This window comes from Leucopleurus acutus, assembly GCF_964270905.1.
Source record: "Leucopleurus acutus genome assembly, chromosome: 2".
NCBI lineage: Eukaryota > Metazoa > Chordata > Mammalia > Artiodactyla > Delphinidae > Leucopleurus > Leucopleurus acutus.
Genome location: NC_139143.1, coordinates 4,371,081 through 4,377,847, shown reverse-complemented (window position 1 = coordinate 4,377,847; position 6,767 = coordinate 4,371,081).

Genomic DNA, 6,767 nt, shown 5'->3' with positions numbered 1-6,767 from the left:
GAGAAAGAAACTCTAGGCAAAGAGAATGGCAAGTTATTATAATAACTGGCCTTAATATTTTTCATTTGTTAATATTGCTGCTAAGACTGTTGTTTTGACTGTCTCACCATTGGCAAGGCCTTAACTTGAATGAAAGAGAGAGGTGTAGGTTACTATCGATGCAATTACTCATTTCACAGCTGGGGCGGTGAGTGGTATTGTGTTGGTGTATATATATTGCCTGAGGGTTTATCTTTCCCTTCTGTGTGATCACAGATGATTTTGAAACTTCTTTCACGAATGGTGGGCTAGCCAATGTTCAATCAGCAAAATCACAGCTCTTTCAAACTTTGCTGACTCTGAGAGGGTCAGTGTGGGAAACTTCTTGCCTCTTGTGTAGACTGAATGTACATCACATTCGGTGCTGGTGGTTTTATTTGGGGTGTTTGGGCATATTTACACGTTTGCTTAGGAAAGCATCTTTCTGAACTGTGACTACAAACTGTGAATTCACTAGGAAACAGGTCTGTAGAATATTGGCAAGGTTCTCATATTCACTGTAAGCTCTATTTAAATATCTCTGGGGTTGGTCTGTGGAACACATATGTTCTTATTAATTGATTACACATTAATAAAAATGATAACAAGTTAACACTTGTGGATGCTTTTTCAGTGGAAGTGCTAGCATGATAAAACAGGCTCCATTAAACTTCTGTTCTACTGGATTCTACAGTCACCGAAGATAAACAGCTTACTCTAAAAATGAGATAATTTCATAATAGTCTATTTAAGCTGGCTGCAGAAGTAAATTACAATGGTTTTCTGCCATTCCCCACCTCACCACCCCATACCACAATCATTCTGTCCTTAAATCAGTTGATTTGGCTTAGTTCTTTTTCTACTATAATAATAATAATAATGATTATTGTTATAAACTCTTATATATCACACATAATGTGTCAGGTAACGTGCGGAACATTTTCTGGGTATCTAGTTATTTAATATTTACAAGAACTCTCTGTGGTAACACCATTGCTCTTTTGTTCGAGGAATGAGGGAGCTAAAACACAGAGAGGTTAGTAACATGCTCAAGGTCACAGAGTCAGTAACTGATGGTGTTGGGATATGAGTCCACACAGTCTAGCTGCAGGCATGCTGCCCTTTAATACTGTGCTACACAATCTCTCTAGCCACAGTCATAGTCAATATGCTTCTCTTCACAGTGTCATAGCAGGAGTTTAATTGACTTGAGGATATAGGGAACCCCATGCCATCCAAGTACCCCCTCCTACACTGGAAGTGATCACTTGGGTGACTGGAGGTGGGAGGAGTAAGAACATGGACTTGTCAATTACCGTAATGGCCCTGGATATATTTCCCATCTCCAATGTGTGATTTAATGGATCAGTAACCTTGGTTGAATAAATGAATGAGGGGATGAATGATAACTATTGCACAGGATGTAAGATCTCCATTATGTCATTGGCAAGAACCTCCTTCAGGCACTCTGTGAAGTGAGTGAAGAAATTCCCTACACCAGTAACTCCCTGCAATGCCAGGATCCCACCGTCCTGGGAGGATGGAGATGGGAGAACGGGAAACAGGACAACCAGCTAGAAACAGCAGCAATTGTGTTCCCTCTCGCTGATAAAATAGAGACATAACATTTTCCATGACCTCTAGATTCCTGCCTTTAGGGAATTCCCAGGCCGTCCAGTGGTTAGGACTCGTCACTTTCACTGCCATGCCTCGGGTTCAATCCCTGGTGGGGGAACTAAGATCCCACAAGCCACATGGCGTGGCAGAAAAAAAAAAAGAATATATTCTTATCTTTATTTTTAGTGCTTTTCTTTCAGTGGTCTTGTTTTCTTTAGGTCTAGGGCTACAATAACCATTTTGAGAAGAATTTTCCCAGTGCAACTTTTGAGCTGAAGGAAGCAGGACAAGAGAGCTGATCTCAGGTCTTTGTTGATGAATCTAGAGGTGGAACGAGACCATCTGCCCACCCTCTGCCCACTCCTGAATCCCGCTATCACCAGAGAAAAGCACATGACTGACGTCATCTCATTCTAAAAGGATGGCAACGTACTATATCTCATTTTGACACTCAACGCTGTTGGCAATCCTATTACACTTCCCTAGCATAGCCATCTTCATACTTTCTAAAATGATCATTTCCCCCCTTGTTTTGTCTTGCTAAGTCTCCTAAAATTTCTCATTCAGCCAATCATTTTCCTCCTATTTATTAAAACAAACAACAGCAGCGGCAGTAAACCAGACAGGAACTTTCTCATCTTCCTAGCACTAAATCTACCCACCCATTTGTATGTCAGTCCCACTGCCATATTCCTGTTCATGCAAGAGTCCCTACTTTTATCTAAGACCAACTCTTCTGCTTTAATCAGAATCCTATGCTTCTTGCCCTCTCAGGGACTTGGCTTCTGCAATAGTTTTCTTCTATTCTGCATCACAATCTTTTCCTCTTCAGTGGAATTTCAGTCAGTGTATGAATATGCTCTAACGTGTCCTGTCCCAAACAAAGAACACATGTTTGATACACACTGAAACCAAGCAGGACCCTGTGGGGCTCCTGGGCATGGAAGCCTGTCTGTGTCCCCTGTTTCTTGTTTGTAGGAAATAGGCTTCAACCTCCATGACCTGCCCCAAACTCCAAAGGGCAGGTTCAAACAGTTGCTAATCAGGGAAGGGAGGGGATGCACAGACAGGTGTAGCAGCCGAAAAACATTAGTGCAGCCTTGGGGCAGGGTCCTGGTTCCACCTCAAGGGATATGCATAACAATATCTTTGAGCTCTTCTGCAAAACTAAAACCCCCAACAAATGGAAGATATTAACTACTTGATGAAGCATTCTTCATTCCAGAGAGAAGATCACAGTTTGATAACTTTGAGAACCACAGAAGCTCATCAAGAGACAGCCTGGGGCCAGATTAAAGAAATGTAGGCCCTACACACACCCTGAGCCTTATCAGCAGCCCCAACTTTGGACCATTGTTATAAAACCCCTCACCAAATCCCCCCAGGTTGGGACACACAGTTTTTGAGGGCACAAGCCTTCTGTGTGCCCCTTTTCCTGACAAAGCAATAAAGCTATTCTTTCCTGCTTTACCCAAAACTCTGTCTCCGAGATTTGATTAGGCACCAGTGCATAGATGTGAGTTTTCCGCATCAACATCTCCCTCAAGCTGCATTTCCATGTCTCTGGTGGTGTTTGCAGTCTTAGGGTTATCTGGAGCTGGTATCTCTCCCTTGCTCACCACACATTCTCCCCTTAAACTCCTCCTCCTCATGCCTGAATCTAACAGTCCCACCTCTGTATTATTTCACTGGAACTCCCAGCAGTGTTCAAGACAGGTGATTACCCTCTCCTTTTTAAAAGCAATACCGAACGGGTCTATCTGTTAGCTAGTGCTTCCCAAAGCATCACACCAAAACTCCATGGCTTAAAATAACAATTTACTGTTGCTCGTGAGTCTATGGGTCTTCTGGGCAGTTTATATGGTCTCTTCTTTTCTCACTCAAGTGTGATGGTCAGGTGCAGGTAATGTGGTTCTGCTGATCTAGGCTAGGTTCTTACATGCCTTGGGTTGGCTGGTTCTAGGATGGCCTCAGCTGCAAATTTCAACATTGGCAGCTTTGCATACTCTGGCCAGCTCTATTCTAGCTCAGTCCCTCTGTAAGGTGATAAGGCTGATTTACTGGTGGCAATTTTTGATTCTGTGTGTGTCTGTGTGCTAATATAGAGGAAAAGAACCTGAAATATTTTTATCCCTCTACATTTCTGTGAATGGCATGGTTTTGTTTTCAGATACAACGGAAATGAGTAAGAACTTAATGGAGTCATTTTTCATGCTGCAAAGGAGCAAAACAAAAATAAAGGAGGATTCAAAGCACCCTTAGGTTATTCCATTTCTGTGTGAAGACCTGTGGGAACAGAAAAAGCAGTTTAGGATAAGGGCATGTGCAAAAAGGTCAACTTTTTTTGTGACTGAGAAAGCTATCAGAGATAATCGAGTTATCTCTGAAATATGTAAAACCTTCTTCATATGTAAATAAAATAAACCCTGGTGGCTCCACCTTCTGTGAGAGTGTAAGAGTTCTTGAACAATGACTCATTCAGTTAGGCAAAGACATGAAACCATATTTGAATGTAAAACTATGTGAGTTACAGAGAATCTAGGAAGCTGGGTATCAGTACACACTACTGCCAATATAGCATGTAGGGTAGATATGGGGTCAAGGAAAAGTTAACAAATACTACAGAGGCAGATGAGAAAATGCCAAGTAGTGGGTACTGCTCTTTGAAATTGGTTTGATTTGATTGGTGGAATTAAATGGTGAAGGCCTATAGGGATCATTTAGTTCAACACCATTTTGTCTATTAAGCCATTAGAAAAGAATCTGAAGCCCAACAGGACATAGAGAGGACATAGACAGGACATAGAGAGCTTGGGGCACAGCCAGGACCAGACTCACCCAATCTTCATCCTTGTCTTCTGGCTGTGGGCGCTACTTAACTGCTGAGAAAACTCTTGTACTGATTTTAGTGTGTTTCCGTCGTGCTTAAGGCTTAAAAAATTATCCTATCTCCTCTGCAGGAATTTATTAACTTGGGTGTTCTGGACACTATATGAGCTTTTTACATCCAGAAAATTGACATCTTGATGGTTTTCATGGGACAGGGTATTTAAGATATTTTTCATGAGATTAGATATTCAAGGCAAATCACAAGTCTGTGTTTTTCAAAGTGATCTTTTCACATGAATGACTTTTCAAATACGCTGTTTTACTCATTGTTTTACATGTCTTGATCTGTAGGATAGAGTAATTGAATTCTCCAAATCTGTGTTGAGCTGGAACTCCTCCATGGCTACCCTCATTTTATGGAGGTAACTTTACTTGATGCCTTCACCTCCTCCTCCAATCTTCTCCTCCCCCTGAAAAAATGAGGGGCAGTGTCCTAGGAAAGGTTGATACCTTTCCTAAATAATTGGGGAATCAGTTGTCTTTCCGGTAAATGGAGAAATCTACCACATGAAACCAGTAAGCTAAACTGTTTGGTTTTCTTGGCCCCCCAATTTGGGAAAACAAATGGAATTCAAATTTTCTTCTATTAACCTAATGTGAATGTACGATTGAGTATTTCTGAGATCTAAAACTATGGTAAAATTTTAACTTTGTCTGTTAAAAGGAAACAGTGATGCTAGTAATCTAAAACAATGATCAGTTAGAATCATTACAGTTTGTAATTGGAATTGAGTATACAAATAATTTGGTAACAATGAAAATTTCCTAATTAAATTTTGTTTGCAGTGGAATTAAAATTTGTCTGTATATATTATTGGAAGATCAGAGTACCTAGGATTCTTAATGATATAAATGTAGAAACTTTTCAGAGAGGCAGCAGGGTCAGTACTGAAGCCTGGGGACATTGGAGTCATATTTCCAGATTGAAGCCCCAAATTGTCAGAGTTTCTCAAGCAACTCTAGGCAAGTTTCCTAATCTCTGTTTCCCATTTTGTAAAATGGGGATGCTAATACTACCCACCACAATGGGATCAAGATAATTTATACATTGCACTTGAAGTACCTGGTACTTAACAAGAAATTAGCTGTGACTCTCTAGGCAATTGGGCTAATGGCACACTGTTTTAGTCCATTCGAGTTGGTGGGGGGGCTCCTGTAACAAAGTAGCACAGACTGGGTGGCTTATAAATGACAGAAACTTGTTTTTCATAGTCCTGGAGGCTAGAAGTCTGAGATGAAGGTGCCAATGTGGTCAGGTTTTGATGCAGGTCCTCTTCCAAGCACGGGCAGAGGGCTTATTGGATCCTAACCTGGCAGAAAGAGGGTGAGCGCCCTCTGGCCTCCTTCAATAGGGCACTAATGAATCCCATTCACAAGGGTGCCACCCTCATGACTTAATTATCTCCCAAAGGCCCTACCTCCAAATGCCATGACATTGGGGATTAGATTTCAGCCTATGGATTTGGGGGCAATACAAACATTCAGGTTATAACACATACTAACCTACTATTTCTCCTGGGAGGTTTTGTTGTTGTTATTTTGGGTTTTTTTGTTTGTTTGTTTTTGGTTTTTTTAGCCTAAACATGTATGCTAGCAACTCATTTAATTGTCATTTAATTTTTTTTTAACATTTCTGCTAGAAAGAGAAGAATATTTGTTTTGTTCAGGTTAGGCAGAGAGGATGGTTATATAACCCAATACTCTTTAAGTACCTATGTATCTATCTGTCTATCTATCATCTCTCTTTCTATCTATGAAGTTCTTATTCTTCTTTGAACTAGTGATAACATCTTACTGGTTTCCTCATTGATTATTGAATTAAATAAAATCCTTAACATATATTCATTTTATATCTGGATCAGAGTCATGATTATATCTCCCTTAAAAATGATCTTTTAACAACTGCAACTAAGAACACATTTTCTATACTGATAAAAAGGAGAGGAAGTTAAAAAAAAAACACCTACACCCACTAAAAAATGGTCAAGTCCATTTTTTTCTTCAAGTGTCAAAAAATATGTTGCCCTGCATTCCTGACTTACTCCGAGTTAAAAGACAAGGTCATAGCTATTACCAGGAAAGCTGTAACAACTTTTTTGTTGGTTTGCTTTTAAATTCAGTATTCATGTATGAATTATGTCACATTATAATCTGTAGATGTCTAGTAAATTTAAGATGTACAATTCAAATCTCTTAATATAAACATGAAACCATAAGCAACCAGGGGGCATGCAGACACTGTT